At 39.1% G+C, this 27,672-nt stretch overlaps 1 long non-coding RNA gene across 2 annotated transcripts; it reads left to right on the top strand.

Moving 5' to 3' along the window:
- Nucleotides 1-5,829: 5,829 nt before the first annotated feature.
- Nucleotides 5,830-7,022, top strand: LOC145239207 (uncharacterized). Of its 2 annotated transcripts, XR_013862244.1 has the most exons (3): nucleotides 5,830-5,908; nucleotides 5,982-6,092; nucleotides 6,697-7,022. It is a non-coding gene; the product is annotated as an uncharacterized LOC145239207 (long non-coding RNA). The 2 variants fall into 2 exon arrangements; XR_013862243.1 differs by lacking the exon at nucleotides 5,830-5,908 and having other exon boundaries at nucleotides 5,938-6,092.
- The last annotated feature ends 20,650 nt before the right edge of the window (nucleotides 7,023-27,672 follow it).

Genomic DNA, 27,672 nt, shown 5'->3' with positions numbered 1-27,672 from the left:
GCAGCTTTGCTACCGCGTCAGGGTAGGTATTTGATTGCTCGGGCTGCATGAGTCCTTCACCAAATGCATCACTCACAGTTGACTGCACCAACGCAGTGTCAACATGTCAAACGCTTTTGTCTATCCGACTTAGTACGTATGTTTGAGTTACTTGTTGTGCATTTTATGGCTTTGTAATGATGTTGGTTTGTTTTTTAAGTTGGGAGTATCAATTCCACTCTAATTACCCGCTATTGTGGCATTCCTGATCTTGCTGCTTCCACTAATGTATGTTTACCTGGAGCTGGATCTGTCGACTGCACCATTTGCTCAACAGGTGAAACTAGAACGAATACGTTCAGATTGGTATGCGGGATGAGACGGGGTAAAATCCCGCAGAATAAAAAAAATTCTGTGATAATAAATACCGGTTTATGTAACCAGTTTTAAAATATGACTCACATTTTACCGCGAAAAAGAATCTGTGTTCACCAGCAAACCGTCAGCACATGTGAAACCTGCTGCCGTGTTCACATCGATTGATATTTTAGCAGATAACTGCAACACTGTAAACGATCCATCCAGTGACGATGAAAACGAATAAACCAGTGTGAAGATCAACGTTCTGACCATGATGTTGACTTTGCTGACTGGTCTGTTTTTCATCAAGTAAACTCTTTACAAATAATAATTAAACAATAACGCATCGTTTCATTGTACATATTGTGTAGATTGTATACGGCAAACACTTTTTTGCACATTAAATTTTGTTACATTTTCTTCAGAAATCTATACTGTATTTTGGTTGTTTAGATGAGTTGAGTATGCTTTGCTTGGTAACCCGAAAACTTTAGAAAGCAAATTCACAATTAAGTCCGACTTGTAAAACTTGGCTCCATTAAGTACATGTTTAGCCACCAGAAGGACATTTTGTCAGTTTAATGGCAAAGATTACGCGTCCGCGAACCCAAGGTTGGGAACCACAGATAACGAAATGGTTTAAACAATAGAATCATTTGTCAACAACGCAAAGGGACCCAGCATAAAGGCCAGCAAGCATGAGGGTGGCGTTTTTTTTGGGAAAAAAAGAAATTTGGGAAAATCTACTAACACCATACCTCAGGGTAGATCCACATTTAGCTAATTTTCGATAGGTGGCGAAAGAGCACTTTTCCAATTTAAAACGTTACATCTCTAAAAATGCACGGGCTATTCGGATCGGCGTAAGGTATTAGCATCCAAAATTCTAGCAAAAGAAATTTGACAGACAATATGGAAATGAAAATCTCAGAACTAAATTTTATGCCAGGTTTAAACAAACATGTTTTGTTTTAGCTGCTGGAAATAGCTGTTTCGTGTGCAGCTACGTTTTCGCGTCAGGGAGGGCATTTGATCCCTCGGGTTGCGTGGGACCTTCTCCTAACGTGTCACTTAAGTCTGACTGTATCAACGCAGTGTCAACATGTCAAACGCTTTTGTCTATCCGACCACGTACGTATACGATTTTTGAGTGACTGGTTGTTGTTTTATGATGTTGGTTTGTTTTTCATGAAGTTGGGAGTGCCAATGCCACTTTAATTACCCGCGTTTGTGGCATTCCTGATCTTTCTGCTTCGACTGATGTATGTATCCCTGGAGCTGACAACTGCACCATTTGCACGACAGGAAAAACTATAGACCAAATAAATTTAGATTGGTTTGCGGGATGAACAGGGGGGGAAATTCCGTAAATAAAAAAGATCTTGTGCTTACAAATACCAGTTTTTGGAACCAGTTTAAAATATGACTCACATTTTAACACCAGCAAACCGTCAGCAAGTTTGAAACCCTGCTGCCGAGTTCACATCGATTGATATTTTTGCAGATAACTGCAACACCGGAAACGACCCATCCAGTGACGGTGGAAACGGATCAATCAGTGTGAAGATCAACATTCTTACAATGATGTTGGCTTTGGTGGTTGGTCTGTTTTTCACGAAGCTTTAAATCAAATTTTCACATCATTGTACATAGTGTATCTTCAAAACATTTATACTCGCTCACTAAGCATTGATTTGGAATGTACCAAACTATTCACAAGAAATAAATTGCTACGATTATACTGTGAGATATTTTTTACGGGGTTCTAAACCAGCAACTCCCGGAGACGAATCCCGATCACGGTTTTGTATGTGTGTATATTATTCGCAATCACTTGATTTGTGTTGTAACAAGTGTGTTCACACGGTTGTGGATTCTAACCCTATCTCGGTCGCTTGTGTTTTTTTAACCAGCAATACTCCGGTTGAACTAAACTGAAATCATCAATTGTCTAGTCAAACAAATCAAAAAATGACCCAACACCCAACGAGAAAAGAAAACAAACTATACAATCTTAACAAATGTCACCCAAACAAAACTTAATCTAAGGTAGTGCGAGGTAGATATGGTGCCGAAAGCAAACGGCTGAAAAATTGTCTATCTGGTAAACATGTACTTACAAAGGCCAAGTTTTCTCCAAATCACGATCGCAGTAATATGATGTTTTGCTTTTCTTTTCACTAAGCAAAACAAGTTCAACTAAACTTCAAAAACAAAACACAGATAACCTATCTGAAGATTACATACGGTTATGTTCAAAAGTTTAATGACTGATTCATATCACTGATGATGACATGAGCATTTGCCGAAACGTTTGAGCAATAAGGTATGTCGCTTTATGAGTTTATTTGTGCCGTTCGTTTCACAAGCCGATAGGAAACTGAACTAAAAAACTGAAACACAGTTAACAGACCTGAAGACAATTTAACGAAATTTAATATGCATACCTTTTACCATCTACCTACATAGTCTATGCATTGAAGTGATACGTTTTTATTAAGTTATTTCTTTCAAATAGTTTTGTAGATTTCACATTAATGCTTGGTGAGCGAGTATAAATGTTTTGAAGACTATGTATAATAATGTGACAGTATAATAGTTTTTAAAGCTTCGTGAAAAACAGCCCTGCCACCAAAATCAACACCATGGTCAGAATGCTGTTCTTCACACTGGTTGATCCGTTTCCATCGTCACTGGTTGATCCGTTTTCATCGTCACTGGATGGGTCGTTTCCGGTGTTACAGTTATCTGCAAAATATGAATCAACGTGAACTCGACAGCAGGGATTCAAACTTGCTGACGGTTTGCTGGTGTTAAAATGTGAGTCGTATTTTAAACTGGTTCCAAAAACTGGTATTTGTAAGCACAAGATCTTTTTTTATTTGCAGGGTTTTACCCCTGTTCATTCCGCAAACGAATCAAACATTATTCGGTATAGTTTACCTGTCGTGCAAATGGTGCAGTTGTCTCCAGAGATACATACATCAGTGGAAGCAGCAAGATCAGAAATACCACAAAGGCGGGTAATTAAAGTGGCATTGGCACTCCCAACTTCATGAAAAACAAACCAACATCATAAAATGAACAACTAGTCACTTAAACATCGTATACGTACGTGGTCGGATAGAGAAAAGCGTTTGACATGTTGACACTGCGTTGATGCATTCAACTGTAAGTGACGCGTTTGGTGAAGGACCCATGCAACCCGAGGGATCAAATGCCATCCCTGACGCGATAACGTAGCTGCACACGAAACAGCTGATACCGGCAGCTGAAACAAAATAGTTTATTGAATGTCCAATATAAATTTTAGTTTTGAGATTTTTGTTTCCTAGTTAATTTCTTTGTCTCAAGCTCAAGTCTTGCGACCTTATAATATAAAAGGACAAACGAAACATAAACATGCAAATTATTCTTCAAGAGGCTGTTTGTTTTTAAGTCTTATATGTGCCAGTAAAAACTAAGTTCAGTTATAACATGAAAACGAACTTACCGGTTGATACAAGAGCAGTTAAGACAACTGCTGTCAAAACGATGCGTTGCATGATGTTGGATTTGATGAAATAAGCTTACACTGATTATTGCAAGATGCAACTTGCATTTCTAAAATGCAAATCCATTTAATTATTGTTTCAAGTTGGAATGACTTTGCTACTTTTGCCAACAAACAGTTCCTGGTAAAACGTCGTTGAAAGTCAACTTACAGACTTAACAAATAGTTCTTTTTCCAGCAACTTGAACATAATACAGAGCGCGGCTTAAAACTACTATTGCATAGAAGTAGCCGACAATTGCAGTTCCACTTTAAGCATTATTCTGAAAAAAGGCTTTGAAGTTGCCAATTTTGAACTTAATGGTCTTTTCACAACTGAGGTTGTTTACTAAGTTTGTGGAGCTCTTCTGCCAAATGTAATTTTATTCCGACGTTTCGACGTCCTATACAGGTCGTCTTCATCAGGGTAAATAACACTGAGTGTGACTAGTACAGTACACGATAAACAAAGGATTCAAAGGATTTTGTTTCTCGTGTACTGTACTAGTCACACTCAGTGTTATTTACCCTGATGAAGACGACCTGTATAGGACGTCGAAACGTCGGAATAAAATTACATTTGCCAGAAAAGCTCTACAAACTTCATATTATGCCTGGCAGCAATAGCTTATATATTGAGGTTGTTTACGGCGGACAGGCTTGGTGTAGCGGCATTTACAATTCACCAATAATATTGCACACTATTTGCACATAATTTACCGTACTGGTTCTAAAGCTTTGAAACTGTCCGGTTTATGACAAAAAATTTCGCTTAATAGCATTGACACTAGAGTTTCTTTCCCGGGATTCTGGGACAATTTCAGCGAAAAATTCTATCCCGGAATTTTCTCTTTGTCCATTTATTTTATTTTTTCAAACATTATTAATTATACAAAAATTAAATGCTTTTTAGTTGCACTCGCAATCATTGGTGAAAAATTAGAGATACAGAACAAAGGAATGCTCATTTAGTTAAGATTGAGCACTGCAAGCAAGCCAAAAAGTTGGTACCATCGGGTACTTGAATCGCGGTTTAACGGAAAAAAGTTGTTTTTTTCCACTTCCAAAAGCCCCTGCTGACTGAGGGTTGTGACTTGCCAAGCGAAACATTTTTTTTAATTGCCACGCAAAAAAAAGTCTCGTTGCAACGTGGGTGTATTGCGATATCGGTTAGCCTGTGAGTTGGAATTTTAACGAGAGTAAGAGTAGGTGAAGTGTGTTTAAAAACAGTTATGTGATGTGTACTTTAAAATAAAGTTGGATTCGACAATTTGAATTAAAAATGGGCATCCAATTCAGGTATATTTAAGTGTGAGCTTGACTCATTTAATTTCACATCATGCAAGCCATCGTTTTGAAAGCGCTTGTCCTGATTGCTGTTGCATCAACTGGTAAGTTTATTACATACTAGGTACACCTATGAACACTATACACTTACTTAAAAAGTAATAACCCATATCTCCTGTTTTTATCTTTTTGTCAACGCTACCCTTCTAATCGCCCGTTCCGTGTTACTGCCTGTAACTTTCATCCACGCAAATTGTATTAAACCCTGTTCTAACTTGACAAACTGCATTAATAATGGCAACAGCGATTGTTAAAACGTCTGCGTGATGTATTCTACATGCACAAGTAATCAGTTATGTTTGTGATTAAATTAATTAAAACTGGTTGTTAAATGGATGCTAAATGAATACGACAGTTCCAGCAAAAGACCTTTTAAGGACCATTTGCAGCATACTCTTTAAGTACGATATTATACTATATGATTGTTTTTTTCCAGATTCTTTGATAGCGTCAGGTTACGAATGGTCAGAGAAATTTACCAAAACAGAAAACAAAACTGTACTTTCTGAATTCATTAGAAATATTTTGTTGTAGCTGCCGGGATCAGCTGCTTCACTTGCATCTTCAGCGACGTAACGGGAGCTCCAGCTGGTTCAGCAAGCTGCTTGGGCCCTTCACCAAATTCATCACATATTGTCAACTGCTTTATCGCAGTGACGACATGCCAAACTGTTGTTACCTCATCAACTAGTACGTATAAAAGGGTGCTCGATAACTGGTTGCTTAATTTACAGACTAATTATTATGTGTATGTTTTATGAAGTTGCGGGCGTTACTGGAAGTGGAATTGTGCGCTCTTGTGGCAACCCGGCGGTGGATGTATGTGCAGGTGCCCCAAGTACTATCGTTTGCAACACAGTAACTTGCACAACAGGTGAGCCAAAACCAATCTCTTCTTAAAATGTTCGGGTCAAAACCGAACATTTTAAGAATCCCTTCTTCTTACGGATGTTTTAAACCGAACCTTGCGTATTCATCTTTTATTATGTTTTATCCAGTGGTTATGTAGACGTTTTGTAAAACCTAAAGATTTAGGCGAAACGCATGTATTGCATGTAAATTCATTCACCGATTCTGTTACTTGGAAATCATTTTCCATTCTCAGTTATTTTTTGTCATAAACAGTGATCGTCAATGACCATGTTGCCTGTTGGAGGGTCTGATATTGCCCAGTATAAGAACGCTCAGTCACATTGTTATTGCACGTAAATTTATTGAACGTTTACAAAACGTTAGTTGAACAAAACACCTAATATTTTCCAGACAACGTGTCTCGTGTGTTTCAGATACAACAATTAGGTCTAAAACTTCCAAACGGTCGATATCTAAATTGGACTTGGGTCGCAACATATTTTCTTTGCACTTAATTCAGATTTTAACGCTGAAGAAGAGGAATAAAATTTCCCGAATGAAATTTGTGCCCACCATCTAATTATACAAGCACAGCCATGTTTACATCAATTGATTTTGCTTTGCAGATAACTGCAACACCATCAACGGATCAACCGGTGTGAAGATTAACATGCTGGCAATCATGATGGCTTTGGTGATTGGTCTGTTTTTCATGAAGCTTTGAAAAAAACGTTTAATGACTGTACATTAATTTTTGCGATAAGTTTTGCCACAGCTGTCTGATTGTCATGACAATAGCAACGTGCCAAAATAACACTTCATCATTTAATAGGTTGTGTTGTACCACTAACCAATCTCTAAATAAAAAGTGTTAAACATACATTCAATTATTTCTCAATTTGTGCACTAACTGACCACATGTTATTTTAAAATAAACGTTTTACCAGTGTAATTCAGCGGTTCAGCGGCTGGTGTGTTTTTCAGTTCAAAACATCAGTTGGTGTCTTCAGTAAGTTAAATTTCATTTGGAGCAATTTAAAGAGTTCAATATATTCGGTGTAGCGTCTCCACTAGTCATGGTTCACCGTGATTTTGTTGGGAAATATTAGTTTATTTTGGTTGGCAGCTTCTGAAAAATTGGAGACAAATGCAACAGCGTAGCGTGCGCTAGGGCGGAAAGCTAAATCTAACCTGTTACCCCAAAGCAACGCTGTAGGATTGCCCGTAAGTGCCTCATAAATAGGAGTCATAAATGCGTGCAGCGCCAGGAATGAAACGGTTAGTTTGCCACACCTGACTCCAGAAGGCCTTTGACAGTAGTGGGACGCAGAAAAGTTTGAATAGCTTCGACTTTGTTGGGAAGGGGCCGGGCGCCGGTAGCGCCGGTACTAACGCGATACCCCAGAAAATCAATTTGGGAAACTCCAAACGTGCACTTTTCCAGGTTGATGACAAGGCCATGGTCGAAATACTGTTTAAAAGGCGCTTTAAATGGTCGTAGTGTTTGGACAGAGACTTTCTTGTGACCAGGATATCATCTAGACTAGACGAACACAAAGTCCAAAGATTGACATACAGTGTCCAGCATTTGCTAAAAGGCCTGTTTTTAGGCCGCATGGCATGCGAAGGGATTAAAAAAGGCCAAAAGGGGTAATGACCGCGGTTTTCGCGATGTCATCAGATGCCACAGGTACCTGGTGGTAGCCGCGAACAAGGTCACATTTTGAAAAAAAACTAGATCCTACCAACCGATCTGAAAAGTCTTGAATGTAAGAAATGGCGTAACGATCAGGCTGGGTGACAGCGGTAACCACCGCAGAGGCGCCATCAACCGGACGACTTTGGAACCATGTGCAGTGGCGAGGCCCATGGACTGGAAGAACGTCGAATAATGCCCAGTTCCAGCATGTTGTGCAATTCCTTTTTAGCGAGGCTGAGTTTCTCGGAAGGGAGACGACGGGCGCGAGAGTGCACTGGTGGGCAGTTAGTGGGAATGAAATGCTGAACTCCATGCTTGGGAAGCGGCTGTGAAGTGTGGGGAGTTGTTATGCCTGAGAACTCTGCCAATAGTCGAGCATAGACTGACGTGACGGCGGAAACAGCATTAAGTTTGACGCTGATTGCGATACCTAGCCCAGTGCAACGCTGGAGAAGGTTTCGGTATTGATGAGGCGTCGGTGCTTAAGGTTGTACCCTCAGAAACTCGGCGCCTCGCGAGAAACAAATTGCCATCGAAATTTGCCGGAAGGGAAATGCATGGTTACCAGACGTGTACCCTACGTCCGGATATGGGTGCCGTATCGTGGCGTCACTATAAACATCGCCTCGCGGGCTAAGTTTGGAAAAATGGCGCAAGTGCCTGTAAACTATGCGGCCCACTCGAATTATGATTAAAATTAGCTGACCCGCAGTGAAAAATGTTAGGTGACCCCTGGAGAAGTGTAAACTAATAAAAACGCATCACTTAATTACAAATACTATGTATGTAGATTGTAGCTGGTATAAATGTAACACGCCTTTGTAGTTTGGTGTAGACCTGCAGTTGTCAGTTGTTGCAATGTGTATTTAAAGCATATATCACACATCTGTCTTCCACGAGCACCAATAACAACTCCGTGAATTTCCTGCCACGTGAAGTGTCACGGCTTACAAAACGAGAGACTGGGGGCGCCACAGAGCATGGGTGACGCAATAGTTGTACAACATGAAAGCTTTGTACATGAAATTTTGTTAAATTAACTTTAGATCTGATATCTGTGTTTTAGTATTTATTTGAGTTAAGTTTGTTTTAATGATGAAAATAACGGCCCAAATAGACGTAAAAAACGACACGCTTTTGTTACCGAATTATTTCGGCAGGCCTGATAAATCGATCTTATACACCAAGCCTGCTTACTTAATTCGCAACCGGTCGAGAACCCTGCAATAACGGCTCACCACAGCCAATTACTCCCGCACACTGGTTTAGCTTATGGGCGCGACTTATATTTAAAACAATGTAAAAACGACGTACGTTACACCGGGCACGTGGCAACCCACCACCAATACCAACACTAACACCACCACCACTAACACCACCACGACGACGCCCTATTTAAGGCATGTGGAACAAGAAGGCACATTCCGGCGCAATCAACGCCTTGCAAACCAATCACCCCCCCCCCCAAAAAAAAAAAAAACGTAATTAGGGTGCCACAACGAAAAAGAATGAAAACAATAAGTGACGGTGACAAAAACCAACAAGCAAATAAAATTTCGCTACACTTTATTGTTCAAAAGTGTCGACAAATGCTCATGCCATGATCAGTGATATGAATGAGACAAATCGGACAACTGATGAACGGATCCGTATGTAATATGTCTGAGTTTGTGTGTGGGTGTTTTTAATTTAGTTCGGTCTGTTTTGCTTGGTGCAAAGTACAGGTGTAGTAACGAGAAAGACATTTTGTCAGCCGTTTGTTTTCGGCACCATATCTATCTCGCACTACTTCATATTAAGTCGTGTTTGGGTGGCATGTTTGTTAAGATTATATAGTTTGTTTGTTTTCACTTCTCGTTTGGCGAATAAACCCCTGAATGCGTTTGAATCCGCCGTTGAGCTGCCTGTTTTTATTGCAAGTCTGTTGGATCTTTTTTTTTATTTTTTCAACTATTTAGGAAATTGGTGATTTCAGTTTAGGTTAACCAGAGTATTGCTGCTCAAAGAAACACAAGCGATCAAGGTAGGGTTAGAACCCACAACTGTGTGAACACACTTGTTACAACACAGACCAAGTGATTGCAAATTGATGCTTGAGCAAAATAAATTAGCTTGATGAATTAAATAAAGAAATAATGATAAAGGAAAATAATATACACACAAAACAACGTAATCGGGATTCGTTCCCCGGCAAGTTCCTGGATTTGATCTCCGTAAAAAATACCTCACAGTATAATCTTAGTTTGAACTTCAAAGTGAAACCTGGTAGTTTCCTCACATACCCTAATGCAGGGGTCGGCAACCCCTGGCACGCGTGCCAAGATTGACACGCGAGGTGGTTGTTCATGGCACGCCAACCGATTTGCGTCTTTATATTGAAGTAACAATTTAGCCTGTTACACTGCTTGTTTATTGTTTTTATCATACCATTGTCTTAAAATTAAGTCTTACATGCACAAAACACTCTGCTTTCTCTTGATTATTGATATCAGCTGGCACGAACCAATATTCTTTAGAAAAACGTGGCACGCCAGGTCATTAATACGTATGGAAGCAACAAGTAAATTGGCACGCGTCGCCTAAAAGGTTGCCGACCCCTGCCCTAATGCCACAACCGAGTAAAGGGCAAAAAATGTTTCGCCTTTTTTTCAAAACAAAATACGCACCAAAAGAGATGCATTGATCCGTGAATTGTGCGCCAGAGCAGGGAACATAACAAGGCTAATAACCGTGGTGATAGTGGGGTTGTTGAGGTACCTTTTGTTTTTGTGTTTTTGTGCAAAATGAAAATTTAACAAATGACATAGGGTTCACGACAAACATTTAGGAAAATTTGACAAACTTTGTGCAAAACATGAAAAAACTATTAAAGCCACTTAGACTTCACTATTGCAATCAATGATGAAAAAAATAGGGATGCAAAACAAAGGAATGCTCATTTAATTAAGGCCAAACACAACGAACAAGTCTAAAAAAAAAGTTAGTAGTTAGTATCATCGTGTTAATAAATTGCGGTTTAACGGAAAAAAGTTGGGCTTTTTTTCACTGCCAAAATCCCCGCAGACTTGACTTTGTGACCTGCCAAGCGAAACACCTTTTTAATTGTCACGCGAAAAAGTCTCGTTGAACCGTTGGTTCGAAAATATATTTGTCAGAGGGGCATCATTTAGATTATGAGATCTCGTTTTGCTTGTAAGTTCAGTTTTAACTGCCAAAGTGTGCTTAAAACAGCGATCTGATTTGTGCTTCAAATAAAGTCGAATTCAATAAGTTGAATTAAAAATAAATACCCATTTCAGGTATATTTAGGTGAACGTTTGACTTGTAACAAAATTTAACATCATGCAAAACATCGTTTTGACAGCAGTTTTCCTGATTGCCCTCGCATCAACTGGTGAGGTTGTTATTGCATCTTAACTGAACCTAATTATTTAATGAATGCGTTTACACGACAGGTCCAAAAGGACCTTTTGCAGCATAATGCACGATATTATTGTGTATGATTGTTTTTTTTCCTGATTCCTTGAAAGCGTCACGTTAAGAATGCTTGAGATAGAGAAATTTAATGTTACAAAAACATTTTTTTAAACGTTTTGACGTTTTATTTTTTGTTGTAGCTGCCGGAATCAGCTGTTTCGTGTGCAACTACGGCAACGTAGCAGGCGTTGTGATTGGTTCGACCTGCATGGGCCCTTCACCAAGTCAAACGCACGTTGTAAACTGTACTAGCGGAGTGTCAACATGCCAAACGGCTGTTGCCATATCATCTGGTGCGTAAAAGTAGAATTGCTGGATGAATATTTAGTAGACCAATTATAATTACAATACAATTAGTAATAATTAATCCTTATACATCCAAATTGATACTGGGAATCGATCTCAATTCTGTTAACAGTCTTATAACGATTTCCACATTCTATTTGAATAAGACACTAAAGATTCTTGCACGTATTAGGCGAAATATACTTTTACTGAACATGTTTGTTTTGTGAAGTTTCGGGTGCTGAGGGAACCGCTCTCACGCGCGTCTGTGGCAACCCGGCAGTGGATTTATGTGCAGGTGTCCCAAATAACATCGCCTGCAATGTAATAACTTGTACAACAGGTGAGCTTAGGCCAAGTTAACTGGATAACTAGTGGTAAAAGTTGGCTGAACAAACGCCGTTGAAAAACGAAAAATTAGTTATGCACCGAACCTGTCTCAAAAAGGTCCGACCGAAACCGAATATTTGGCTTTAAAGTCGAGTAGTTTCGACCGAATTAGGTCAAACCCAAAATCCTTATTCTGGTGGATGTTTAAAACCAAACCTTACATTGTTAATGCAAATAAATTTATTGATGACATTCTATAACAGTGGTGTGCAACCTTTGCCACTGTGGGCCCAAATGCAATTGCCATGATCAGGTTGCTGGCCGTACCTTTATATAACACAGGGTTTTTGGTTGAACTTGATTCAGATTTTAACACTGAAAAACGAGGAATAAAATTTCCCGAATGAAGTTTGTGCTCACCATCTAACTATACAGGCACAGCCATGTTTACATCAATTGATGTTGCTTTGCAGATAACTGCAACACCACCAACGGATCAACCGGCGTGAAGATTAACATGCTAGCAATGATGCTGGCTTTGGGAGTTGGTCTGTTTTTCATGAAGCTTTAAAAACTTTCACATCACTATACATAGTGTATCTTCAAAACATTTCTAATCGCTTACCATACATTGGTGTGGAATGTGCAAAATTATTTGTAAGAAATAAATTAATAAAAACGTATCACTTCAATGCATAGACTATGTAGGCAGATGGTAAGAGCTTTGCAAATTAAGTTTTGTTAAATTTTCTTCCGTTCTGTTACCTGTGTTTCAGTTTTTAGTTGAGATGAGCTTCTTTTAGATTTAAATATTGCGGCCCAAATAGACTCATAAAGCGACATACATTATTGTTTAAACGTTTCGGCTAATGCTCATGTCATCATCAGTGATATGAACAGATCCATATATACATTCTTCGGATCAGGTCTGTTTTTTTAGTTTAGTTGAATTTGCTTTCCTTAGTGAAAAGAAAAGTCGAAAGCAAAATCTCATACAACTGCAATTGTGATTTGCAGAAAACTTGGCTCTTTAGCAACCAGAAAGACATTTTGTCAGCGGTTTGCTGTTGGCACCATAACTACTACACACCACTCTATATTAAGCCGTGTTTGAGTGTCATGTATGTTAAGATTATATAGTTTGTTTGTTTTCATTTTTCTTTGGGCGGATAAAGCCTGAATGCGTTTGGTCCCGCCATTGAGGTGTCTGTCTGTTAGATCATTTTTTTATTTGATTTTTTCGATGAGGCAAGTGGTGATTTCAGTTCAGTTCAACTGGAGCATTGCTGCGCAAGTTTCTTGCTCAAGGAAACACAGTGACCGAGGAAGGGTAAGAACCCTTTTGTTTTAGCTGCTGGAACCAGCTGTTTCATGTGCAGCTACGTTATCGCGTCAGGGAGGGTATTTGATCCCTCGGGTAACTGCAACACCGGAAACGACCCATCCAGTGACGGTGGAAACGGATCAATCAGTGTGAAGATCAACATTCTTACAATGATGTTGGCTTTGGTGGTTGGGCTTCACGAAGCTTTAAATCAAATTTTCACATCATTATACATAGTGTATCTTCAAAACATTTATGCTCGCTCACTAAGCATTGATTTGGAATGTACAAAACTATTTGTAAGAAATAAATTGCTACGATTATATTGTGAGATATTTTTTATGGGGTTCTAAACCAGCAACTCCCGGAGACGAATCCCGATCACAGTTTTGTATGTGTGTGTATTATTCGCAATCACTTGATTTGTGTTGTAACAAGTGTGTTCACACAGTTGTGGGTTCTAACCCTATCTCGGTCGCTTGTGTTTTCTTAAGCAGCAAAACCCCGGGTTGGACTAAACTGAAATCACCAATTGTCTAGTCCAGGGGTTCCCATACTTTTTTGGTCTGTGGCCCAAATGTTTATTGAATAGCGATTCGTGGCTCACCACGTGCTGCAAATTTGGGCACAAACAAAAAAAATGACTCAAGAACAGGCGAAATTTTCTAGCAATTTATTTTTAATGAGATACATGCTCCTGAAATTTGGCTACAAGATTCAGAATTCTTTGCAAAAATTACGTTTTTCCAAAAAAAGCGCATAATATCTACAGTATAACAAAACAGTAGAATCTATTCAAATGGCTCTGTGGCCCATTGAAAATGTCTTGGTGGCCCACTACTGGGCCATGGCCCACAGTTTGGGAACCACTGGTCTAGTCAAACAAATCAAAAAATGACCCAACACCCAACGAGAAAAGAAAACAAACTATACAATCTTAACAAATGTCACCCAAACACGACTTAATATAAGGTAGATATGGGGCCGAAAGCAAACCGCTGAAAAATTGTCTATCTGGAAAACATGTACTTACAAAGGCCAAGTTTTCTCCAAATCACGATCGCAGTAATATGATGTTTTGCTTTTCTTTTCACTAAGCAAAACAAGTACAACTAAACTTCAAAAACAAAACACAGATAACCTATCTGAAGATTACATACGGTTCTGTTCAAAGGTTTAATGACTGATTCATATCACTGATGATGACATGAGCATTTGCCGAAACGTTTGAGCAATAAGGTATGTCACTTTATGAGTTTATTTGTGCCGTTCGTTTCAGAAGCCGATAGGAAACTGAACTAAAAAACTGAAACACAGATAATAGACCTGAAGACAACTTAACGAAATTTAATATGCAGACCTTTTACCATCTACCTACATAGTCTATGCATTGAAGTGATACGTTTTTATTAAGTTGTTTCTTTTAAATAGTTTTGTACATTTCACATCAATGCATGGTAAGCGAGTATAAATGTTTTGAAGACAAACTATGTATAATAATGTGAAAGTTTGATAGTTTTCAAAGCTTCGTGAAAAACAGCCCTGCCACCAAAATCAACACCATGGTCAGAATGCTGTTCTTCACACTGGTTGATCCGTTTCCATCGTCACTGGTTGATCCGTTTCCATCGTCACTGGATGGGTCGTTTCCGGTGTTACAGTTATCTGCAAAGATATCAATCAACGTGAACTCGGCACTAGGGTTTCAAACTTGTTGACGGTTTGCTGATGTTAAAATGTGGTTCATATTTCAAACTGTTTACATAAACCCGTAGTTGCTATCACAAGATCTTTTTTTATTTGCTGGATTTTACCCCTGTTCATTCCGCAAACCAATCAAAAATTATTTGGTATAGTTTTACCTGTCGTGCAAATGGTGCAGTTGTGAGCTCCAGCTCCAGGGAAACATACATCAGTCGAAGCAGCAAGATCAGGAATGCCACAAAGGCGTGTAATTAAAGTGGCATTGGCACTCCCAACTTCATGAAAAACAAACCAACATCATAAAAAAACAAAAAAATGCACAACAAGTCACACAAACATCTTATACGTACGTGGTCGGATAGACAAAAGCGTTTGACATGTTGACACTGCGTTGGTGCAGTTATACTTAAGTGACGCGTTTGGTAAAGGGCCCATGCAACCCGATGGATCAAATACCATCCCTGACACTACAACGTAGCCGCAGACGAAGCAGCTAAGGCCCGCAGCTGAAACAAAAAAGTGTTTGTTTTACGTCTAATAAAAATTTTATTTTTTGCGATTTTGGTTTCCTTGTTAATTCTTTCGTCTCAAGCTTAAGTCGTGTGACCTTATCAAAGCAACGGTCAATCGAAACACAAATATACAAGTTATTCTTCAAGGAGCTGTTTGTTTTTAAGTCTTACATGTGCCAGTAAAAACTAATTTCAGTTATAACATGATAACAGACTTACCGGTTGATACAAGAGCAATTACGGCAACTGCTGTCAAAAGGTTGCTGCATGATGTTGGTTTAGATGAAATAAGCCCACACTGATTATTGCAGGATTTAACTAGCATTCCTAAAATGCAAATTCATTTAATTATTGTTTCAAGTTGAAATCACTTTTCTACTTCAGTCAATCAATAGTTACTGGTAAAACGTCGTTGAAAGTCAACTTACAGACTTAACAAATTGTTCTTTTCCCAGCAGCTTGAACATAATACAGAGCGCGGCCTAACCCTACTATTGCATGGTGGTAGCCGACAATTGCAGTTCCACTTTAAGCATTATTCTGAAAAAGGGCACTGAGGTTTGCCAACTTTGAAATAGTTTTTCACAACTGAGGTTGTTTACCATGTTTGTTGAGCTCTTCCGGCGAATGTCATTTTATTCCGACGTTTCGACGTCGTCCTAACAGGTCGTCTTTATCAGGGTAAATAACACTGAATGCGACTAGTACAGTACACGATAAAACAAAGGAAAAATCCTTTGAAGCCTCTGTTTATCGATCCTTTGTTTAGGGTGCACTGTACTAGTCACACCTGTATAGGACGTCGAAACGTCGGAATAAAATTACATTTGCCAGAAGAGCTCTACAAACTTCATATTATGCCTGGCACCAATAGCTTATATATTGAGGTTGTTTACGGCGGACAGGCTTGGTGTAGCGGCATTTACAATTCACCAATAATATTGCACACTATTTGCACATAATTTACCAGTTTTGAACTCTTTAAACACGAAAATAATAACCAAAGCCACTGGAAGTATATGGCGTACTGACTCTAATGCTTTAAATTTGTCGGGTTTATAGCATACACACCGGAGTTTCTTTCCCGGTCCCAATTTGTTTGTGTGTTTGTGTACAAAATGAAAACTTAACAAATGACATAGGTTTCACGAAAAATATTTAGGAAAATTTAACGAACTTTGTACAAAACATTCAAAAATCGTCAAAACCTTAACTATTGCAATCATTGATGAAAATAGGGATACAAAACAAAGTAATGCTCACTTAGTTAAGGCCGAGCACAACAGACCAGTCTAAAAGTTAGTACCATCGTGTTCATGAATCGCGGTTCAACGGAAAAGAGTTGTTTTTTTTCACTGCCAAAATTCCCCCTGGCTTGATGAGGGTTGTGATCTGCCAAGCGAAACGCCTTTTCAATTGTCACGCGAAAAAATCTCGTTGAACCGTTGGTTCGAAAATATATTTGTCAGAGGAGCATCATTTAGATTATGAGATCTCGTTCTGCTTGTAAGTTCAGTTTTAACTGCCAAAGTGTGCGTAAAACAGCGATCTGATTTGTGCTTCAAATAAAGTCGAATTCAATAAGTTGAATTAAAAATAAATACCCATTTCAGGTATATTTAGGTGAACGTTTGAGTTGTAACTAAATTTAACATCATGCAAAACATCCTTTTGGCAGCAGTTGTCCTGATTGCCCTTGCATCAACTGGTGAGTTTGTTATTTCAGATTAACTGAACCTAATTATTGAATGCGTTTACACGACAGGTCCAAACGGATCTTTTGTAGCATAATGCACGATATTATTTTATACGATTGTGTTTTATTCCTGATTCCTTGAAAGCGTCACGTTAAGAATGCTTGAGATAGAGAAATTTAATGTTACAAAAACATTTTTTTAAACGTTTTGACGTTTTATTTTTTGTTGTAGCTGCCGGAATCAGCTGTTTCGTGTGCAACTACGGCAACGTAGCAGGCGTTGTGATTGGTTCGACCTGCATGGGCCCTTCACCAAGTCAAACGCACGTTGTAAACTGTACTAGCGGAGTGTCAACATGCCAAACGGCTGTTGCCACATCATCTGGTGCGTAAAAGTAGAATTGCTGGATGAATATTTAGTAGACCAATTATAATTACAATACAATTAGTAATAATTAATCCTTATAAATTGATACTGGGAATCGATCTCAATTCTGTTAACAGTCTTATAACGATTTCCACATTCTATTTGAATAAGACACTAAAGATTCTTGCACGTATTAGGCGAAATATACTTTTACTGAACATGTTTGTTTTGTGAAGTTTCGGGTGCTGAGGGAACCGCTCTCACGCGCGTCTGTGGCAACCCGGCAGTGGATTTATGTGCAGGTGTCCCAAATAACATCGCCTGCAATGTAATAACTTGTACAACAGGTGAGCTTAGGCCAAGTTAACTGGATAACTAGTGGTAAAAGTTGGCTGAACAAACGCCGTTGAAAAACGAAAAATTAGTTATGCACCGAACCTGTCTCAAAAAGGTCCGACCGAAACCGAATATTTGGCTTTAAAGTCGAGTAGTTTCGACCGAATTAGGTCAAACCCAAAATCCTTATTCTGGTGGATGTTTAAAACCAAACCTTACATTGTTAATGCAAATAAATTTATTGATGACATTCTATAACAGTGGTGTGCAACCTTTGCCACTGTGGGCCCAAATGCAATTGCCATGATCAGGTCGCTGGCCGTACCTTTATATAACACAAGGTTTTTGGTTGAACTTGATTCAGATTTTAACACTGAAAAACGAGGAATAAAATTTTCCGAATGTAATTTGTGGTCACCATCTAACTATACAGGCGCAGCCATGTTTACATCAATTGATGTTGCTTTGCAGATAACTGCAACACCACCAACGGATCAACCGGCGTGAAGATTAACATGCTAGCAATGATGCTGGCTTTGGTGGTTGGTCTGTTTTTCATGAAGCTTTAAAAACTTTCACATCACTATACATAGTGTATCTTCAAAACATTTCTAATCGCTTACCATACATTGGTGTGGAATGTGTAAAATTATTTATAAGAAATAAATTAATAAAAACGTATCACTTCAATGCATAGACTATGTAGGCAGATGGTAAGAGCTTTGCACATTAAGTTTTGTTAAATTTTCTTGCGTTCTGTTTCCTGTGTTTCAGTTTTTTAGTTGAGATGAGCTTTATTAGTTTTAAATATAACGGCCCAAATAGACTCATAAAGCGACATACATTATTGTTTAAACGTTTCGGCAAATGCTCATGTCATCATAATGTGATATGAACAGATTCTTTTTCGGATCAGGTGTTTGTTTTCATAAGTGATATGAACAGATTCATTCTTCGGATCAGGTCTGCTTTTTTAGTTTAGTTGAATTTGCTTTCCTTAGTAAAAAGAAAAGTCGAAAGCAAAATCTCATACAACTGCGATTGGGATTTGCAGAAAACTTGGCTCTTTAGCAACCAGAAAGACATTTTGTCAGCGGTTTGCTTTTGGCACCATAACTACTACACACCATACTCTATATTAAGCCGCGTTTGAGTGTCATGTCGGTTAAGATTATATAGTTTGTTTGTTTGTTTGTTTTCATTTTTCTTTTGGCGCATAAAGCCTGAATGCGTTTGGTCCCGCCATTGAGGTGTCTCTCTATTAGATCATTTTTTTATTTGATTTTTTCGATGAGGCAAGTGGTGATTTCAGTTCAGTTCAACTGGAGCATTGCTGCTCAAGTTTCTTGCTCAAGGAAACACAGTGACCGAGGAAGGGTAAGAACCCTTTTGTTTTAGCTGCTGGAATCAGCTGTTTCATGTGCAGCTACGTTATCGCGTCAGGGAGGGTATTTGATCCCTCGGGTTGCGTGGGTCCTTCACCAAACGTGTCACTTAAGTCTGACTGCATCAACGCAGTGTCAACATGTCAAACGCTTTTGTCTATCCGACCACGTACGTATACGGTTTTTAAGTGACTGGTTTTTTTATGATGTTGGTTTTTTTATGATATTCCTGATCTTGCTGTTTCCACTGATGTATGTATCCCTGGAGCTGACATTTGCACCATTTGCACAACAGGTAAAACTAGACCAAATAAATTTAGATTGGTTAGCGGGATGAACAGGGATAAAATTCCGTAAATGAAAAAGATCTTGTACTTACAAATACCAGTTTTTGGAACCAGTTTAAAATATGACTCACATTTTAACACCAGCAAACCGTCAGCAAGTATGAAACCCTGCTGCCGAGTTCACATCGATTGATATTTTTGCAGATAACTGCAACACCGGAAACGACCCATCCAGTGACGGTGGAAACGGATCAATCAGTGTGAAGATCAACATTCTTACAATGATGTTGGCTTTGGTGGTTGGTCTGTTTTTCACGAAGCTTTAAATCAAATTTTCACATCATTATACATAGTGTATCTTCAAAACATTTATACTCGCTCACTAAGCATTGATTTGGAATGTACAAAACTATTCATCAGAAATAAATTGCTACGATTATATTGTGAGATATTTTTTATGGGGTTCTAAACCAGTAACTCCCGGAGACGAATCCCGATCACAGTTTTGTATGTGTGTGTATTATTCGCAATCACTTGATTTGTGTTGTAACAAGTGTGTTCACACAGTTGTGGGTTCTAACCCTATCTCGGTCGCTTGTGTTTTCTTAAGCAGCAAAACCCCGGGTTGGACTAAACTGAAATCACCAATTGTCTAGTCCAGGGGTTCCCATACTTTTTTGGTCTGTGGCCCAAATGTTTATTGAATAGCGATTCGTGGCTCACCACGTGCTGCAAATTTGGGCACAAACAAAAAAAATGACTCAAAAACAGGCGAAATTTTCTAGCAATTTATTTTTAATGAGATACATGCTCCTGAAATTTGGCTACAAGATTCAGAATTCTTTGCAAAAATTACGTTTTTCCAAAAAAAGCGCATAATATCTACAGTATAACAAAACAGTAGAATCTATTCAAATGGCTCTGTGGCCCATTGAAAATGTCTTGGTGGCCCACTACTGGGCCATGGCCCACAGTTTGGGAACCACTGGTCTAGTCAAACAAATCAAAAAATGACCCAACACCCAACGAGAAAAGAAAACAAACTATACAATCTTAACAAATGTCACCCAAACACGACTTAATATAAGGTAGTGCGTGGTAGATATGGTGCCGAAAGCAAACCGCTGAAAAATTGTCTATCTGGAAAACATGTACTTACAAAGGCCAAGTTTTTTCCAAATTACGATCGCAGCAATATGATGTTTTGCTTTTCTTTTCACTAAGCAAAACAAGTACAACTAAACTTCTAAAACAAAACACAGATAACCTATCTGAAGATTACATACGGTTCTGTTCAAAGGTTTAATGACTGATTCATATCACTGATGATGACATGAGCATTTGCCGAAACGTTTGAGCAATAAGGTATGTCGCTTTATGAGTTTATTTGTGCCGTTTGTTTCAAAAGCCGATAGGAAACTGAACTAAAAAACTAAAACACAGTTAACAGACCTGAAGACAATTTAACGAAATTTAATATGCAGACCTTTTACCATCTACCTACATAGTCTATGTAATTAAGTAATAAGTTTTTATTAATTTCTTTCTTTCAAATAGTTTTGTACATTTCACATCAATGCTTGGTGAGCGAGTATAAATGTTTTGAAGACTATGTATAATGATGTGACAGTTTAATAGTTTTTAAAGCTTCGTGAAAAACAGCCCTGCCACCAAAGTCAACACAATGGTCGGAATGTTGATCTTCACACTGGTTGATCCGTTTCCATCGTCACTTGATGGGTCGTTTCCGGTGTTGCAGTTATCTGCAAAATATGAATCAACGTGAACTCGACAGCAGGGATTCAAACTTGCTGACGGTTTGCTGGTGTTAAAATGTGAGTCGTATTTTAAACTGGTTCCAAAAACTGGTATTTGTAAGCACAAGATCTTTTTTTATTTGCAGGGTTTTACCCCTGTTCATTCCGCAAACCAATCAAACATTATTCGGTATAGTTTACCTGTCGTGCAAATGGTGCAGTTGTCTCCAGAGATACATACATCAGTGGAAGCAGCAAGATCAGGAATACCACACAGGCGGGTAATTAAAGTGGCATTGGCACTCCCAACTTCATGAAAAACAAACCAACATCATAAAACAACAACCAGTCACTTAAAAATCGTATACGTACGTGGTCGGATAGAGAAAAGCGTTTGACATGTTGACACTGCGTTGATGCATTCAACTGTAAGTGACGCGTTTGGTGCAGGACCCAGGCAACCCGAGGGATCAAATGCCATCCCTGACGCGATAACGTAGCTGCACACGAAACAGCTGATGCCGGCAGCTGAAACAAAATAGTTTATTTAATGTCCAATATAAATTTTAGTTTTGAGATTTTTGTCTCAAGCTCAAGTCTTGCGACCTGATCATATAAAAGGACAAACGAAACATAAACATGCAAATTATTCTTCAAGAGGCTGTTTGTTTTTAAGTCTTACATGTGCCAGTAAAAACTAAGTTCAGTTATAACATGAAAACGAACTTACCGGTTGATACAAGAGCAATTAGGACAACTGCTGTCAAAAGGATGCGTTGCATGATGTTGGATTTGATGAAATAAGCTTACACTGATTATTGCAAGATGCAACTTGCATTTCTAAAATGCAAATTCATTTAATTATTGTTTCAAGTTGGAATGACTTTGCTACTTTTGCCAACAAACAGTTCCTGGTAAAACGTCGTTGAAAGTCAACTTACAGACTTAACAAATAGTTCTTTTTCCAGCAACTTGAACATAATACAGAGCGCGGCTTAAAACTACTATTGCATAGAAGTAGCCGACAATTGCAGTTCCACTTTAAGCATTATTCTGAAAAAAGGCTTTGAAGTTGCCAATTTTGAACTTAATGGTCTTTTCACAACTGAGGTTGTTTACTAAGTTTGTGGAGCTCTTCTGGCAAATGTAATTTTATTCCGACGTTTCGACGTCCTATACAGGTCGTCTTCATCAGGGTAAATAACACTGAGTGTGACTAGTACAGTACACGATAAACAAAGGATTCAATGGATTTTGTTTCTCGTGTACTGTACTAGTCACACTCAGTGTTATTTACCCTGATGAAGACGACCTGTATAGGACGTCGAAACGTCGGAATAAAATTACATTTGCCAGAAAAGCTCTACAAACTTCATATTATGCCTGGCAGCAATAGCTTATATATTGAGGTTGTTTACGGCGGACAGGCTTGGTGTAGCGGCATTTACAATTCACCAATAATATTGCACACTATTTGCACATAATTTACCGTACTGGTTCTAAAGCTTTGAAACTGTCCGGTTTATGACAAAAAATTTCGCTTAATAGCATTGACACTAGAGTTTCTTTCCCGGGATTCTGGGACAATTTCAGCGAAAAATTCTATCCCGGAATTTTCTCTTTGTCCATTTATTTTATTTTTTCAAACATTATTAATTATACAAACATTAAATGCTTTTTAGTTGCACTCGCAATCATTGGTGAAAAATTAGAGATACAGAACAAAGGAATGCTCATTTAGTTAAGATTGAGCACTGCAAGCAAGCCAAAAAGTTGGTACCTTCGGGTACTTGAATCGCGGTTTAACGGAAAAAAGTTGTTTTTTTCCACTTCCAAAAGCCCCTGCTGACTGAGGGTTGTGACTTGCCAAGCGAAACATTTTTTTTAATTGCCACGCAAAAAAAAGTCTCGTTGCAACGTGGGTGTATTGCGATATCGGTTAGCCTGTGAGTTGGAATTTTAACGAGAGTAAGAGTAGGTGAAGTGTGTTTAAAAACAGCGATGTGATGTGTACTTTAAAATAAAGTTGGATTCGACAATTTGAATTAAAAATGGGCATCCAATTCAGGTATATTTAAGTGTGAGCTTGACTCATTTAATTTCACATCATGCAAGCCATCGTTTTGAAAGCGCTTGTCCTGATTGCTGTTGCATCAACTGGTAAGTTTATTACATACTAGGTACACCTATGAACACTATACACTTACTTAAAAAGTAATAACCCATATCTCCTGTTTTTATCTTTTTGTCAACGCTACCCTTCTAATCGCCCGTTCCGTGTTACTGCCTGTAACTTTCATCCACGCAAATTGTATTAAACCCTGTTCTAACTTGACAAACTGCATTAATAATGGCAACAGCGATTGTTAAAACGTCTGCGTGATGTATTCTACATACACAAGTAATCAGTTATGTTTGTGATTAAATTAATTAAACCTGGTTGTTAAATGGATGCTAAATGAATACGACAGTTCCAGCAAAAGACCTTTTAAGGACCATTTGCAGCATACTCTTTAAGTACGATATTATACTATATGATTGTTTTTTTCCAGATTCTTTGATAGCGTCAGGTTACGAATGGTCAGAGAAATTTACCAAAACAGAAAACAAAACTGTACTTTCTGAATTCATTAGAAATATTTTGTTGTAGCTGCCGGGATCAGCTGCTTCACTTGCATCTTCAGCGACTTAACGGGAGCTCCAGCTGGTTCAGCAAGCTGCTTGGGCCCTTCACCAAATTCATCACATATTGTCAACTGCTTTATCGCAGTGACGACATGCCAAACTGTTGTTACCTCATCAACTAGTACGTATAAAAGGGTGCTCGATAACTGGTTGCTTAATTTACAGACTAATTATTATGTGTATGTTTTATGAAGTTGCGGGCGTTACTGGAAGTGGAATTGTGCGCTCTTGTGGCAACCCGGCGGTGGATGTATGTGCAGGTGCCCCAAGTACTATCGTTTGCAACACAGTAACTTGCACAACAGGTGAGCCAAAACCAATCTCTTCTTAAAATGTTCGGGTCAAAACCGAACATTTTAAGAATCCCTTCTTCTTACGGATGTTTTAAACCGAACCTTGCGTATTCATCTTTTATTATGTTTTATCCAGTGGTTATGTAGACGTTTTGTAAAACCTAAAGATTTAGGCGAAACGCATGTATTGCATGTAAATTCATTCACCGATTCTGTTACTTGGAAATCATTTTCCATTCTCAGTTATTTTTTGTCATAAACAGTGATCGTCAATGACCATGTTGCCTGTTGGAGGGTCTGATATTGCCCAGTATAAGAACGCTCAGTCACATTGTTATTGCACGTAAATTTATTGAACGTTTACAAAACGTTAGTTGAACAAAACACCTAATATTTTCCAGACAACGTGTCTCGTGTGTTTCAGATACAACAATTAGGTCTAAAACTTCCAAACGGTCGATATCTAAATTGGACTTGGGTCGCAACATATTTTGTTTGCACTTAATTCAGATTTTAACGCTGAAGAAGAGGAATAAAATTTCCCGAATGAAATTTGTGCCCACCATCTAATTATACAAGCACAGCCATGTTTACATCAATTGATTTTGCTTTGCAGATAACTGCAACACCATCAACGGATCAACCGGTGTGAAGATTAACATGCTGGCAATGATGATGGCTTTGGTGATTGGTCTGTTTTTCATGAAGCTTTGAAAAAAACGTTTAATGACTGTACATTAATTTTTGCGATAAGTTTTGCCACAGCTGTCTGATTGTCATGACAATAGCAACGTGCCAAAATAACACTTCATCATTTAATAGGTTGTGTTGTACCACTAACCAATCTCTAAATAAAAAGTGTTAAACATACATTCAATTATTTCTCAATTTGTGCACTAACTGACCACATGTTATTTTAAAATAAACGTTTTACCAGTGTAATTCAGCGGTTCAGCGGCTGGTGTGTTTTTCAGTTCAAAACATCAGTTGGTGTCTTCAGTAAGTTAAATTTCATTTGGAGCAATTTAAAGAGTTCAATATATTCGGTGTAGCGTCTCCACTAGTCATGGTTCACCGTGATTTTGTTGGGAAATATTAGTTTATTTTGGTTGGCAGCTTCTGAAAAATTGGAGACAAATGCAACAGCGTAGCGTGCGCTAGGGCGGAAAGCTAAATCTAACCTGTTACCCCAAAGCAACGCTGTAGGATTGCCCGTAAGTGCCTCATAAATAGGAGTCATAAATGCGTGCTGCGCCAGGAATGAAACGGTTAGTTTGCCACACCTGACTCCAGAAGGCCTTTGACAGTAGTGGGACGCAGAAAAGTTTGAATAGCTTCGACTTTGTTGGGAAGGGGCCGGGCGCCGGTAGCGCCGGTACTAACGCGATACCCCAGAAAATCAATTTGGGAAACTCCAAACGTGCACTTTTCCAGGTTGATGACAAGGCCATGGTCGAAATACTGTTTAAAAAGCGCTTTAAATGGTCGTAGTGTTTGGACAGAGACTTTCTTGTGACCAGGATATCATCTAGACTAGACGAACACAAAGTCCAAAGATTGACATACAGTGTCCAGCATTTGCTATAAGGCCTGTTTTTAGGCCGCATGGCATGCGAAGGGATTAAAAAAGGCCGAAAGGGGTAATGACCGCGGTTTTCGCGATGTCATCAGATGCCACAGGTACCTGGTGGTAGCCGCGAACAAGGTCACATTTTGAAAAAAAACTAGATCCTACCAACCGATCTGAAAAGTCTTGAATGTAAGAAATGGCGTAACGATCAGGCTGGGTGACAGCGGTAACCGCCGCAGAGGCGTCATCTACCGGACGACTTTGGAACCATGTGCAGTGGCGAGGCCCATGGACTGGAAGAACGTCGAATAATGCCCAGTTCCAGCATGTTGTGCAATTCCTTTTTAGCGATGCTGAGTTTCTCGGAAGGGAGACGACGGGCGAGAGAGTGCACTGGTGGGCAGTTAGTGGGAATGAAATGCTGAACTCCATGCTTGGGAAGCGGCTGTGAAGTGAGTTGTTATGCCTGCGAACTCTGCCAATAGTCGAGCATAGACTGACGGCGGAAACAGCATTAAGTTTGACGCTGATTGCGATACCTAGCCCAGTGCAACGCTGGAGAAGGTTTCGGTATTGATGAGGCGTTGGTGCTTAAGGTTGTACCCTCAGAAACTCGGCGCCTCGCGAGAAACAAATTGCCATCGAAATTTGCCGGAAGGGAAATGCATGGTTACCAGACGTGTACCCTACGTCCGGATATGGGTGCCGTATCGTGGCGTCACTATAAACATCGCCTCGCGGGCTAAGTTTGGAAAAATGGCGCAAGTGCCTGTAAACTATGCGGCCCACTCGAATTATGATTAAAATTAGCTGGCCCGCAGTGAAAAATGTTAGGTGACCCCTGGAGAAGTGTAAACTATTAAAAACGCATCACTTAATTACAAATACTATGTATGTAGATTGTAGCTGGTATAAATGTAACACGCCTTTGTAGTTTGGTGTAGACCTGCAGTTGTCAGTTGTTGCAATGTGTATTTAAAGCATATATCACACATCTGTCTTCCACGAGCACCAATAACAACTCCGTGAACTTCCTGCCACGTGAAGTGTCACGGCTTACAAAACGAGAGACTGGGGGCGCCACAGAGCATGGGTGACGCAATAGTTGTACAACATGAAAGCTTTGTACATCAAATTTTGTTAAATTAACTTTAGATCTGATATCTGTGTTTTAGTATTTATTTGAGTTAAGTTTGTTTTAATGATGAAAATAACGGCCCAAATAGACGTAAAAAACGACACGCTTTTGTTACCGAATTATTTCGGCAGGCCTGATAAATCGATCTTATACACCAAGCCTGCTTACTTAATTCGCAACCGGTCGAGAACCCTGCAATAACGGCTCACCACAGCCAATTACTCCCGCACACTGGTTTAGCTTATGGGCGCGACTTATATTAAAAACAATGTAAAAACGACGTACGTTACACCGGGCACGTGGCAACCCACCACCAATACCAACACTAACACCACCACCACGACGCCCTATTTAAGGCATGTGGAACAAGAAGGCACATTCCGGCGCAATCAACGCCTTGCAAACCAATCACCCCCCCCCCCCCCCCCCCAAAAAAAAAACGTAATTAGGGTGCCACAACGAAAAAGAATGAAAACAATAAGTGACGGTGACAAAAACCAACAAGCAAATAAAATTTCGCTACACTTTATTGTTCCAAAGTTTCGGCAAATGCTCATGCCATGATCAGTGATATGAATGAGACAAATCGGACAACTTATGAACAGATCCGTATGTAATATGTCTGAGTTTGTGTGTGGGTGTTTTTAATTTAGTTCGGTCTGTTTTGCTTGGTGCAAAGTACAGGTGTAGTAACGAGAAATACATTGTGTCAGCCGTTTGTTTTCGGCACCATATCTATCTCGCACTACTTCATATT

Source organism: Phallusia mammillata, chromosome 1 (genome assembly GCF_965637545.1).
Source record: "Phallusia mammillata chromosome 1, kaPhaMamm4.hap1.1, whole genome shotgun sequence".
NCBI lineage: Eukaryota > Metazoa > Chordata > Ascidiacea > Phlebobranchia > Ascidiidae > Phallusia > Phallusia mammillata.
This window is presented reverse-complemented; position numbering and strand designations above follow the sequence as displayed.